The sequence below is a fragment of the Drosophila santomea genome, chromosome 2R, assembly GCF_016746245.2.
Source record: "Drosophila santomea strain STO CAGO 1482 chromosome 2R, Prin_Dsan_1.1, whole genome shotgun sequence".
Taxonomy (NCBI): domain Eukaryota; kingdom Metazoa; phylum Arthropoda; class Insecta; order Diptera; family Drosophilidae; genus Drosophila; species Drosophila santomea.
Window position 1 is genome coordinate 2,733,305 of NC_053017.2, and position 13,916 is coordinate 2,747,220.

Below are 13,916 nucleotides of genomic sequence, written 5' to 3' on the forward strand. Positions count from 1 at the left end.
TTTAAGTATTTCCCATAGCAGTACATTTATCGCTCTTTATCGTTCTTAGTCCCATCAAATGTTAGTACTTGGATCCAGAACGTTCCTTCTCAAATTCATAATTATACCCGTTACTCGTAGAGTAAAAGGGTATACTAGATTCGTTGAAAAGTATGTAACAGGCAGAAGGAAGCGTTTCCGACCATATAAAGTATATATATTCTTGATCAGGATCAGTAGCCGAGTCGATCTGGCCATGTCCGTCTGTCCGTCCGTCTGTCTGTCCGTCTGTCCGTCTGTCCGTATGAACGTCGAGATCTCAGGAACTACAAAAGCTAGAAAGTTGAGATTAAGTATACAGACTCCAGGGACATAGACGCAGCGCAAGTTTGTCGATTCAGGTTGCCACGCCCACTCTAACGCCCACAAACCGCCCAAAACTGCCACGCCCACATTTTTGAAAAATGTTTTAATATTTTTTCATTTTTGTATTGGTCTTGTAAATTTCTATCGATTCGCAAAAAAACTTTTTGCCACGCCCACTCTAACGCCCACAAACCGCCCAAAGCTGCTACGCCCACACTTTTGAAAACTGTTTTGATATTTTTTCATTTTTGTATTGGTCTTGTAAACTTCTATCGATTTGCCAAAAAACTTTCTGCTACGCCCACTATAACGCCTACAAACCGGCAAAAACTGTGTTTAAGACTCTCCTCCCTTCCACTAGCTGAGTAACGGGTATCAGATAGTCGGGGAACTCGACTATAGCGTTCTCTCTTGTTTTGGTTTCAAATTATTAGTTCTTGAATTTAAATTTTTTTTCTTGAATCAAAAAAATTGAGTTTACCGTACTTTCGTTGCGGTTCGTTCTTGATTTGATATCGAAAAGCGTTAATTTTTCCCTGAGTATACTGACATTTATTCGGACAACGGAATCACATTTCATGGAGGCAAGAAAACCTTTTTTTCTTGTTTTTTGGAGAGGATTACCAGCAGACTAATCGGTCTATATGAGGCAAGATTGGCATCAGGCTTTCCAGGTTTGAGGATGAGTACCACTTCTGCACGTTTTCAAGACTTCGGGAAATACCCCAGTCTGAAGCAACTGTTAAAGATGTCAGCCAACAACTGGGAACAGCGGAGGGGCAGCATTTTCAAGGATGAGGCATCGATGCGATCCAGGCCTGGGGACTTGCTGGTTTTTAGAGAGGCGATTTCCTGCGCATCCTTTTCTGGGGTGACGGGCACTATTGGCAGGCTAGGAAGCCTTGGACTGTCTAGGCCACCTGGCGGTGGCCACACGCTCATCACCAGTGTATCTGTCGAAAGGGGTGAATGGCTTGTGAAGGTGGTTTGCAAAAGCTCTAGAAATCTGTTGAAAGAGTCTTGCCGTAGGTTAGACAGCCGGCCCTTGAGTTCCTTGGTGGCTCGATTGAGTGCTGCTTTGTCCCTGGAATTCCGCGAGGAGATCCAGATTCTTCTCAGGCGCCTTTTTCACGCCACGAAGGCCGCTTTTTATGAAGACCAAAGGTTAAGATCTCTTTCGGGAGTTCTCGGAGTGGTTGGAGCAGGAGGATTGGCAAGTTCGCCAGCATTGTGCATCTCCATGGTGAGTGTCTTGATCGTCGCATCAATTTTGCTTGGAGTGGAAATAGGGGGATCTGTGTTCAGGGAGGACAGCATCCAGAATGTGAACTTGGGGGCGTCTGTATGTTTCCCAGTGAGTCTTCGGGGCATCTCCTTCCCGAGGACGGGGATGTTAAGGGGCATTTTTATTGCGCTGTGATCAGATATCAGCTTGTTGTTGTATGTGGAGCATGCTAATCTGGCGTGCCCTATGCGTGTGGAGATGGCGAAGTCCAGCAGGTCGGGCAGCAAGAAAGGGTTTGTAGGCCAGTGGGTTGGCTCACCAGTGGAGTGGCAATCCAGTCTTTTGTTCTGCAGGAATCTGTGGAGCGTTCTACCTTTAGGGTTAATGGAGAGGGATCCTGACCAGGAGTGCTTAGCGTTGTAATGAGGTCAAAGGGACTCAAAGAATTCCTGTAGGTGAGTCTCTGTGATCGAGTGTATGGGGGGAAGTTAGACCGCTCCAATGGTGAGGTCTTCCGGTAGGCTGGTGATTCTGGCCGAGGCACACTGGGCAACGCGAGTAGTTCCGTGTACTGGATGCCACTCCTGATGAGCATGGCTGCTCCTCCGCGCGCTCCGCCAGATAGATGTTTGGCAAGGATAAGGTCGTAACCGCATATGTTGAAATGGGATCTGGGAAAAAAGTGGGATTCGGATACAAGGAGTACATCTATGGCGTCTGTTTTAATGAGGTGTTCCACCTCGGCTCTGCTCCTCTGCACGCCGTTAGCATTCCAAAGGACTATGTTCAGTCTTATTTGCATGATTTGAAGTTAAGGATGGAGGCAACCAGCTGCGTCATTTGCGGGAACATCTCCTCCATTATCCTTTTAAAGATGGTAAAGCTAACCGCTCGCTTTGAGCTTATTCCGATTGAAGTGATTTGCAGAACCGGTTCGGTATAGCGGGTTAAAGGCAACTCCCAGGTTGATCATCGTTTGATCGGCGTCATTTTCTTTAATTCGCTCTCCTTTATCGTGTTATGCCAACTTCACATTCACTCCGGTGAAGACCTCGAAATGGTCGGGCGGCAATCCGAGATACATAACGAGTGCTGCGGAAACTTGCAGTTATCACAGCCTCCTAAGAACAGGGGTCTTTACGGAAAGAAGCTAAGTGGTGATCCCCAGCCCGGAGGATTAGGAAAGATTACGGATTCCACAATCATCCAAGTTCACGTCGACAACAGTATAAGTGTACAGCTCTAGAGAATATTCAAGGGCTAGTGAATACCTTAAAAGGTGCTTATTCACCCGAGCATCGTTTAGGCTGTAGTAGATCAGTTACGTTTCCGATACGGTCGTCCGGAGCAGCTGATACGTAGCCAACTGGAATGTGTCTGAGATGTGCAGCTGATCCAGAAACACATAAGTTAGCAATTTCGCAACGTTTCTACGGTCAACTACGAACAGAAAGCAGCACTTAGGAAACTCCACCCTGATGGAGGAGCTGATCGGCAACTTTCCCCTAAGTAAAAGATTGGACAGGGTCTGGAGTGGGATACTACCCAACGGTATGGTAGCTCGCTATGCTGGTGTGCACTAATACACATGTCGAGAACAAGAAGCATAAGAAAAGCGTTCTGCGCGTTCTGCAAGTGCGGAGTATCAGGACCGGCACATCAAAAATTGCTTAATACATTCGGCCAAGAACTGTAATGTGTTTAACCATGCTTCTCCAACTGCTCGAATTAACTTTGCAAAGAACCATCTGTTTTCTATGCCTGGAATAAGAACATATGGGGTTCTTTAGGAAAGACGCACGCTGCAATGTCTGTGTATGTCAGAAAAGACATCACTACCTTCTACGATTAACACACCCGACCACCAGCACACGGTGGGCTTCTGCATGCAAGCAGTGGTCTGTGGAAGGGAGATCGCCTCAGCCAGCAGACTTAGTTCACAGCAAAGATAAACTGGGAAAGATACATCTAGTGTTGAATGCCGTAGTCAGGGTCAGCAATGTATCTCTGAATTCCACAGCAGGTTAAATCACTGTCAGCCGTGCTCTTTTATTTCAGAAAAGGAGCGGTTGGGGTCTGCGCAAATACTAAAGAGATTTTGTATCAAGTGTTGATGCAGCCCGGGGACACTGAAGGTTTTCGACAAATCGAACAAAGCTGCTCGCTGGTACTTTTTTTATTAAACGGATGCCTCAGGTACCTTAGGCAAATACGGTCTTTTTCTTACCAAGGCAGACCGTTTTGATAGATTCCTTATATTAAATTTATGACATGGAATTAAATAATGCCCCGTAGTTTACAATATACAGAATAGTCAATTGTAATTTTTATTCATATTAGTATTAATAATTTTCTTTGCAGGTAATACATCCTGTAAAAATGACGACAATAAATTAAGTATTTGCTCTATACCCGGTACTCGTAGGGTAAAAGGGTATACTAGATTCGTTGAGAAGTATGTAACAGGCAAAAGGAAGCGTTTCCGACCATATAAAGTATATATATTCTTGATCAGGATCAATAGCCTAGTCGATCTGGCCATGTCCGTCTGTCTGTCCGTCCGTATGAACGCTAAGATCTCAGGAACTAGTAAAGCTAGAAGGTTGAGATTAAGCACACAGACTCCAGAGACATAGACGCAGCGCAAGTTTGCCATGCCCACTCTAACGCCCAAAAACCGCCCAAAGCTGCCACGCCCACACTTTTGAAAAATGTTTTGATATTTTTTCATTTTTGCATTGGTTTTGTAAATTTCTATCGATTTTCAAAAAACTTTTTGCCACGCCCACTCTAACGCCCACTCTAACGCCCACAAACCTCCAAAAACTGTCAGTGTTGAAGACTCTCCTTCGCAATTCCACTAGCTGAGTAACGGGTATCAGATAGTCGGGGAACTCGACTATAGCGTTCTCTCTTGTTTTATAAATAATAATTTAGTTTGTGAATTATTTTTATAAAATATTTTAAATGTAATTTCTTATTTTTTGAAAATTCTTTGTTTTAAATTAAAGTAGTTTTAATAATTTACTTTGTATACGTTTTGATTATTTACTATAGTTATTTAGTCAAATTACTAGTATAAAAATTACCAATTTTCTGTATTTAAAATGCAAATAAGATTCAGTTAAATTATTTTTTATATTAAATTTTTTCATGTTTTTAAAAAAAGGGTAAAAGGTAAGAAAAGCTCTACGAGTAACGGGTATAAAAAACTTCTTTCAAACCATAATAGTTACGAATCGAAATTAACCAATACATTAATCAAATTTGTTTTTAGATCAAAATTGATTTCGGCCCTAAAACCGTCTTCGAGCATGAGCACGCATACATGCACACGATCCCCTTTATTGCTTTTACTGATACAAGCAAGAAAATTCTATTTTTAGATTTTAACATAATCCAGCCCTAGCCTCGGGATAGTAGCCTGGGGTAGTTATGTTGTTCTCAGTCATTCCGATTATTTTGTGTAATTTATACCTTCTACGTGGCAGGTGCGGATTTATGGCTTTCGCTGCCGGCCGATACGGCTCAGACGCAGACCATTCCGCCAGCCTTGTAGGCACAGACGCGACATGGGTATTTGGTTCCTGCTGCCCGGCTGAGCGTGTAGACCACTTATACCGCTCCTGCACCAGAAAGGGGACGAATAGGAGGCTTCATAAAACAAGCTTTTCAAACAGCTGTCATTTACACTGACTTAGGTAAAGAATTTGGCTCTCTCACTTCTTGTAAGGAAACTGGATATATTAGAGTCACGTAACGGATTTGTAATGCCACGGTTTAGTATTTGTATCAAGGATTATTGTCATTCTTATTTTCAGCATAAGCTGCTGGACAGGATCAGAAATTGGCTTTGGAACGAGCCATAAAGCCAACAACTCTAGATAACTTTCCTGACGAAAGTATCAACAAGTTGTTCATCCACAAATCGCATTTGACAGGTAATAGTTTAAAAGGGTTGAATTGAAAAAATGATTCAAAGCGGTTCAGTATTTTAGAAGTTACACGTGAATTTTCTGCTAATAATACCTGCTTTTTTTGCAACCCAAAAAAGGTTCAACTTTAAAAATTCGGACTATGCGGTCGATTTTTAGGTGTAATATGTAACCGACCGGCTTGGTTATGGTCTCTATGGAAAGGGTCATCAAATCTCGGTAAGAATAGGTAGAATAAATGTATAATTTTCTTTACAAGTGCAGGAATACCTGTTTACCGAAGTACTAATTTTCACATACTTTTCAACTTTGACGGAGAAAATAAAGCGATTCCCTACCATTCCCTTGGAGTATGAGGTGTTGTTCTTAAATATGTTCTTTATCATAATCATAAAAGAGATCGGGTCCCAGGCAAAAGATACTTTCAACTCAGCGTAAAAAACGCGCGGCTTAATGCAAATTCTGCTACAAGCGCATTTGCTACGCAGTACGAAATTGTATGGCGGGCATACATTTTTTCCTGTATTGCGTCGGCTTGTTTTTCAATCCCTGACTTTGTAATGATTTTAAATGAATGTATAATGATTAACTATTCTTCAAAAATATTAAATTAAGTAAAATTGAATGATTATTTTTAATTATTTGTAAAAAAAAAAGGTAAAAATATATGAAAAATGACAAACAAAAAAAAATAAAAATTTGTTTTTAAAATTTATTTATTTTTGTTTTTAAAACATTAAATATGTACCATATTAGCATCAGAAAACAAATGAAAAGTTTTTGTCGAAATTGGATAAAAATTGAAAAAACATTAATTTTCGAGTATTAAATCTACTATTTATCACACCATATTGTATGACCACTTAATCGAAAGGTACTAAAATTACCTTTCATTAATTAAATTATGAAAATTATGAAATTATGAAAATATCTCAACTGGTTCAAGGGTTATGATTTTTGTAACTTAAAAGTATCTAAGGCGCCACTGTGCGCCGACTCATTCGACATGTGCAACAGAAATACTTTGCCAGATAATATGCCCAGCTAGAGAATCGACGCCAGCTTAACGGTAAAAAGCATCTAATCTGGTTCTCTACGTTCCTGGATGATTTTGGAATAATGCGAATCGATGGGAGAATCAAGCAATCTACGCTAAATTTCAGTTCCAAGCCCCCAATTCTGATACCCAAGGATTCGCCACTAGCTGGACTACTTGTTCTACGTTTTCATGTCTCCCACCTTCAAACAAATGTTGATGAATCGATTACCAATCAGAAGTAATGGATTCTGGGAGCCCGCAACTTTATCCAATGCAAACGCAAAGGCACCAGCAATCAGATCATGGGAGAGCTACCAATTCCTCGAGTGCAAGCTATCCGCTGGACCGATCGGTTTTCATTTTCGTGTGCCTCAACACAAAGTAACTCCATATCGAGGTTGTTAATGAACTATTTACAAGGGCTTTCATCGCAGTCTTCAACGATTCATAGCCCGCCAAGCGAAGCCTATACTCAGAAAACTGAAGAACGAATAATTTGAGAACGAACGTTCTTAAAAATGTACTGTGTCGTACTTAAAATTTTTAAGACAACCGTTCTTGGAATAAGTACTAGTTTTACTCGAATTATATATTTCAAAAGCGATATTATTATTCCTTATATTATGCGACCAATTTTAAAATAAATATACAAAATATATAAGAAGTTTAAACTAAAATTTATGCGATCGAAAAATCTACAGCCATTCGACTTCTTACACTTGTTAATATCGATTACATTTCTGTGTTGTTGAAGAAACATATATGTTTTTTCGATAACCGATTGCACACGGCGTTCATTTAGTGTCAAAAAGTTCCTAGAGTAACAAGTACAAAGTGAATCGAATAGTGAAGAAAAAAGTGAAAATGGTAAGTGAAAACGTAGACACATCAGATAGTGAGCTTACAACGGCATTAGAGGAAATGGGCACGGTGTGTGTTCCCTTTTCTGCAGGGTAAGTACAAATCTTTAAATAAAGTATGTACATATACATACATAAAGCGTCGGTGGCCTACGCAGTAGTACGCACGTGTTTGCATGCACACATATGTATATGCGTATGTATGTTTGTATGTATGTGTTTAAAACTTTTGTGTTGCTAAATGTTACTTAATTTTTTAAATGAAATAAATCTATGAACTAATGTGTAATATTTACAGTTAAAAATCAACTTCTGAGAAATGCATACATGCAGAGAAAGAGCATGCATTGGTTTCGAAATAGGACGACCTGAAGCGCAGTGTTTCCTTTTTACGATAGGAACATTAAAACCATCTCAGCAGGCAACAGCTTTCCGAAGCACAGTCGGCCATAAATGAAGGTAATATAACTAATAACAAAATTTCTATTTACTTTTTGTTATATTTGTTTTTCTTCGTTTTTATAGATGCCCAGGACTTTTTATTTGTTATTTTGCTTGACAGCGCATTTCGTTAAATATGTTTAGTTGTAAGAACTTTAAGAAATGTGTAACAATTTAATTTTTAAGAAAAAAGTTATGGAACTTTTTATGTATATATGTACTATAGATAAAGAATAATAACGAAATTATTAAATTCGTGTAAATAAACAATAAATATGATTCGTTCTTAAAACAAGTGTTTGCTCTGAAAATAAAAATATTCATACTTCAGTTTTAAATATGTACAACTTAAACCGTGAATTTGTAATGCACATTTTAAAATTTGACGAGTTTAGGTCAAGTATTTTTAATATTTATTTTAAGTATTTCCCATAGCAGTACATTTATCGCTCTTTATCGTTCTTAGTCCCATCAAATGTTAGTACTTGGATCCAGAACGTTCCTTCTCAAATTCATAATTTCGGTTTCAAATTATTAGTTCTTGAATTTAAATTTTTTTTTCTTGAATCAAAAAAATTGAGTTTACCGTACTTTCGTTGCGGTTCGTTCTTGATTTGATATCGAAAAGCGTTAATTTTTCCCTGAGTATACTGACATTTATTCGGACAACGGAATCACATTTCATGGAGGCAAGAAAACCTTGGATGTCATGAGACGCCTGGCCATTCAACAAGCCAAAGATGAAGAATTGTTAGGATTCTTCGGCAATGAAGGGATTTCTTGGCACTTTATACTCCCATCTGCTCCCAAATTTGGAGGGATGTTTGAAGCTGGTTTTCGCTCAATCAAACACCATATTAAACGGATACTTGAATCCAAGGCTATAACGTTTGAGGAGCTCTCTACTGTTCTGACCCAACTATAAGCTATCCTGAATTCCCGCCCTCTGTGCCCAAATGGATATAATTCTTTTTTGACTGGATCTCCTAAACAGTAACTCTGGCGGTTTAATTTATAAACAATATAGAATAAAATCCTTCCTATCCATACAAAAGACTTTACTCCTTGTTTCGCTGCGGTATAGCGGGTTAAAGACAACTCCCAGATTGTTCAACGTCCGCTCGGATTACTGGCTTGATCTTTTGGATTTAAGTTGATTTTGGCCCTTATGGGCCGTGGCTTTGTCCCATTGGCTAGCAGCGATCGTATGACTTCTGCAAAATGTGCATGGTCAGCGGTCTGCCACGGGCATCCGGTCATGATGCATGAGCCTTTGTTTGTTCTTAAGTTCAGTTCTGATTTTATATTCAATTAATAAAGAGCACAAGCTCATATAACGAAACTCCGGCACTTAGCCGTTAAACCTTTTTATTACAAAATATACCGGCTGAGTCTATAGGCCAGCGGTATTGAAGGACACTCTCCTTCCAACGTAATCATCCAATTTCATCATAGAAACAGGACGGCCAACCGGCCCCCCACTGGACAACCAGCAACAGCCAACCGGCTACCTACACTGGGAGACAACGGCGAGGGATATATTATTGCCAACCTCCCACTCCACTTAATATCTTATATACCATATGTTTAAGGTCGGCCGCTTATCCGCAACAAATAAGCAAACACAATAAACAATCACCGTTGGTAAAGTTTTACTCAATTAAGGTAGTTGCCGTGCCGCTTGAAAGCGGAATGTGGCTCAGCGGAAATGATGGTGAGCGAAGAATCGGCAAAGGCTGCAGAGTACATTTTATTGTATTTTTTTTAATATTTAAAATTACACAGGATTCAAACCAGTGGTCGGTAGCGTCCCATTAGACGGGCAAAGGATATAGCTCTACCAGTTCCCTACCGACACACGTACAGCGTAAAAGTACGGGTACTTTCGGCATGCGTTTTTGGGTCGTAATCAGCGCGTGGATCGTCGTTTGGGTCGTTTAACCGAGCCTGTGTTTGAGTTAACCGCTAGAAAACAACCCACTCTTTTGAAAATTAATTTTATATTTTTATACCTGTTACTCGTAGAGTATAAGGGTATATAGATATTCGATATATATAGAAATATATAGATATAGATATATATAGATTCGTTGAAAAGCTTGTAACAGGCAGAAGGAAGCGTTTCCGACCATATAAAGTATATATATATCTGTATAAAGTAAAGTATCATCACCTTGTCATTTGCGAACCCTAATCTTAATCTTGCTTATCGCCTTATTTCTCCTTTCTGAATATAGTGTTCCCTACTGGTGCCGAATTTTGTTTCTTTGTTCGTATTTGCTACGCACGACCATCCGTTCTGTATGTCTATCTATTCCGAGCAGCCATTCAAAGAACTGACGTTATTTAAAACAAATCATTCTTATTTTAACAACTTCAACTAAGCTGGTTGTGAAAAATTTGTATCATCTTCCAGGGTGTTGTACACTGCCTGACGCTTTATTCTCGCTTCTACAAAAGGTGTTGTTCGAATTATGGGATCGCCTTGAGTTATTTGAATTATTAGATTGTCTAGATATCCCAGATTTGCCCTCCTGTTCCTGCGCTTGTTGTTGTAGCTGTTCCATTGCCTATTTCGATTTGGGTCCAATTTGAGTTCATGCTGGGTGTCATCTAAATGTATGACTGTCATAAGAAGCTTTTGTGGGGGACCTTGATTATCTGCTTACTTTTTTTTGTTTTTTTGTTTTTGTTATTTAACTTCGTAAGTACTTTCAAAACGTACGTAAGTCTGTTCAAAACTTGCTACGAATGTGAACTGAATGCACTATTTTTATAATTATGGCTTTTATCGGTGACAGCGAAAATAGACTTTGGTTACAAGATTTCGATTGGTACAAACTGTGGCCTGATGAATAAGTTTCCAGGCTGCATCTTTTGTTTAATTAATTTGGATTGGTCATAGCCTTTTTTTTTTGCTGACGAATGGGTTTACACGCTGGCCCCTTTGTTTAAAAGTTTCAAAATTATTTATGTCTGTTGCCGATGGTAAGGGCGTGTGAAATGTTTATTTAAAAAAAGAAAAAGATTTATGTCGCCTAGAGGTCCAGAAACTTCCCGATTCCCCGCGATATGCTGAGATCCTTGTCACAAGTGTTCCAGGCGTATGTATGACTTCGATCAGTCGAAGTGACTATATATGCTTCCGTCAGAAAAACCTTATTTATAGCGCGCTGCATTCTGTGTTTTAATACAGTAGCTTCCCAGACAGACTCAATACGTCAAAGGTAGCAAACGCCAAGTTATTGAAATGCTCAACTGACTGAGATCGGTAGCGCGCTCGAACAGAGGAGTTGCTAAAAAATTTTAATTCGGTGGGTAGCAAAGAGAAGCAAAAAATTAGATTTAGCAAATATTTGACGCACCCGATTCATACAAATTTGTACAACATTTTCAAGAACTTTTCTTCATGAAAAAACACAAAAAAGGTAAACAGAAACAAACACTTATAAACTTGGCATAATTAAACGTTATTAAGTAGAGCGGAAGTAGAACAAAACCACGTGTTTAGTTTGACCGTTTAGTTTATATAACCATTAGAACGTTGCACTGCACCAAGTTGTAACATAAAAGGCATGGGAAATTCTCGGAGTACACTGTCTTTTTTAATATTCAGTCTCCAGAGTCAACCATTCAACTTGTTGGAGGACATCGATCCATATAGATTTCACATAGACTTAAGTTTCCAATTTTGTATGCTAATCAGGGTACAATTCTTTATTGACCGGACTATTAAATCCTAAAATTAAAGTCAGTTATCATGCGATCTGGTTATCTGATCTATACAAGTACAAGTATCCAACGAGAAAGAACAATACGATTGTGAGCGACTTAAATAGACCCGTCGACTATCAGATACCCGTTACTCTGCTAGTCGAAGTGCGAAGAGAAATTTCAACACTGACCGTTTTTAGGCGGTTAGATTTTAGGCAAATCGAGAGAAATTTACAAGACGCGGCTTGCGGGCGTTAGGATGGGCGTGGCGAAAAGTTTTTCTGCAAATCGATAGAAACTTAGAATACTAGTAACTAAATGAAAAAACATCAAAACGTTTTTCAAATGTGTAGGCGTGGCAGTTTTGGGTGGCAAACTAACGTCAATAATATTACTGTCGATTTTAAGCAGAGAATATTAATATTTTGTCATAGCCATGGAAACGCGGGACACATTGCCCCCGTTAGATATTTTGAAGGTCAAATTGCTTGCAAAAGGTGAGAGAAGGAACACCGAAGCCGCAAGTAGAGCGGGAAATGAACAGTTGGCTTGTCATGCCAATGCAAAGTCGCCATTTGAGAACACAAAAGATCTGATTTGATATGAAAAAAGGCATTTGCTTTTCATTTCGGCCAGACAAAAGTGCCCGTTTTACAAATCGAAAAATTCTTACGATTTCGAAAACCGGAGCACCAATTTTACGATTTCAAATCGAAATCGAAATGCCTGAGTGTAAAGCGCAAGGCAAAAATGGATTGCCAAAAGAGAGAGAGTACAAGAACGGATCATATACAGTAGTGCGTGGGAGTGACGTACGAGAGTTGGAAGCGTCTTGCAGGTGTTTTGATAGCGGGGCTACAGATCATTGCAATCTCACGCTGCGGAATGTACATGTATGCGCGTTCCAGAAATAAAAGGAAATTGTATGTCTATTAGTTGTGCAGTTTCTCGAGGGTTTACTGTAACATTTTGCAAAGACTGTGCGATTGTACACCAGGATTGAGAAGAATTGTTGAAAGCAAGCGGAACACTTGTGTCGACGCTATACAGACCAGTGCAAGTTTCTGGCATAGTCGATATAGACATTTAAATTATGCCAGTTTATCAGAGTTAGTAAAGCATTCAATGGTGCAAGACATCAACTGTGTACATTTTTCTGGATGGAGGGAGTCAGTGCCTTTCGTGTATGAAGAGCAAGATACATACACAGCCCTTTCCAGTGTCTGAAAACAGAGCGAAGCATCAACTGAAATTAATTTACACGGATGTGTCTGGTCCACAAAAAAAAGTTAATTGGAGGAGCTTCGTATTTTGTCATATTCAATGATGACATGACCCGCCCCGTGTGTTTGTGTACTTCATAAAATCCAAAGACGAAATATACGACAAATTTGTAGTATTTAAAAACCTGGCAATACGCAGCGATAATGGCCGTCAGTTTGTTAATAAACGGTTTGATACTTTGCTTCAGAAAAATGGAATCGTAAGGCATTGGCAGTTCCCTAGAGTTTACAACAAAACGGAGTGGCAGAGCGAGCCAGCCGAACCCTGATGGAAAAAGCCAGGAGTTTGCTTATTCACTCATGAATGCTGGAGAGGCTTTGATGACAGCTTGTTACATCAGAAATCGGTCGCCAAATGCAGCTCTTGTCAGAATTACTTCATATAAGGCGTGGAGTGCCAAAAAAAACTAATGTGGGTCACATCCGAATTTTTGGATTGTTGACGGTGGAACTAGACAAAGGACACAGTGAAAAATTTAAGGCCAAGGTCTTTGTGAAGCGCAACGTATTATTTAAAGAAACTTAGGAAGACTTCCAGCAGCAGAAGTTTCTCCGAGGAGAGCTGAAAATGTAATCATCAGAAGTCAGAAGATGATAAAAATGAAGAAGCCAGTGAGAACCCCAGTGCAGCGATTTCAGAAAGAGACGCAGTTCGTTACCAGGAGGATGACGAGGAGGAATCATCGGGAGGAAAGGCAATGAGAATCGGGCCAGGCTGGCCTAAAATTATTCAAATACCGGAAAAGACGGATGACCAGGGAAGGAAGCCTCAAAGCCCAGCAAGCTACATTTTGAAAGGCAGCCGTGAAGTCAAAATATGCCGCGCTCGTGGCAAATAATACATGGACTACTTGCGATATGCCAAAAGGAGAACAAGCCATACGATGTCGACGGGTTTTTACCATTATAAGGTACAGTGAAGGCTATCCCGAGCGGTACAAAGCTCGCTTGGTAGCGAATATAAACACGGTCAAGAAACACGGTCAGTGTTGCCTTAGGCAGCACTAAAGCACAATACATGGCGCTCTCATCAGCTGTGAAAGAGACGCTACATCTGAGGCATTTAATCACCGA

At 39.8% G+C, this 13,916-nt stretch overlaps 2 long non-coding RNA genes across 11 annotated transcripts; both read left to right on the plus strand.

Moving 5' to 3' along the window:
* The first annotated feature begins 4,968 nt into the window (after window positions 1–4,968).
* Window positions 4,969–6,130, plus strand: LOC120446652. Of its 8 annotated transcripts, none has more exons than XR_005615879.1 (4): window positions 4,969–4,999; window positions 5,062–5,337; window positions 5,392–5,511; window positions 5,625–6,130. It is a non-coding gene; the product is annotated as an uncharacterized LOC120446652 (long non-coding RNA). The 8 variants fall into 8 exon arrangements; XR_005615881.1 differs by lacking the exon at window positions 4,969–4,999 and having other exon boundaries at window positions 5,023–5,337; window positions 5,625–5,724; window positions 5,833–6,130; XR_005615882.1 differs by lacking the exon at window positions 4,969–4,999 and having other exon boundaries at window positions 5,023–5,337; window positions 5,561–6,130.
* A 1,173-nt stretch (window positions 6,131–7,303) lies between these two features.
* On the plus strand, window positions 7,304–8,137 carry LOC120446651. Of its 3 annotated transcripts, XR_005615877.2 has the most exons (4): window positions 7,323–7,411; window positions 7,461–7,497; window positions 7,703–7,863; window positions 7,930–8,137. It is a non-coding gene; the product is annotated as an uncharacterized LOC120446651 (long non-coding RNA). The 3 variants fall into 3 exon arrangements; XR_005615876.2 differs by lacking the exon at window positions 7,461–7,497 and having other exon boundaries at window positions 7,304–7,411; XR_005615875.2 differs by having other exon boundaries at window positions 7,337–7,497.
* The last annotated feature ends 5,779 nt before the right edge of the window (window positions 8,138–13,916 follow it).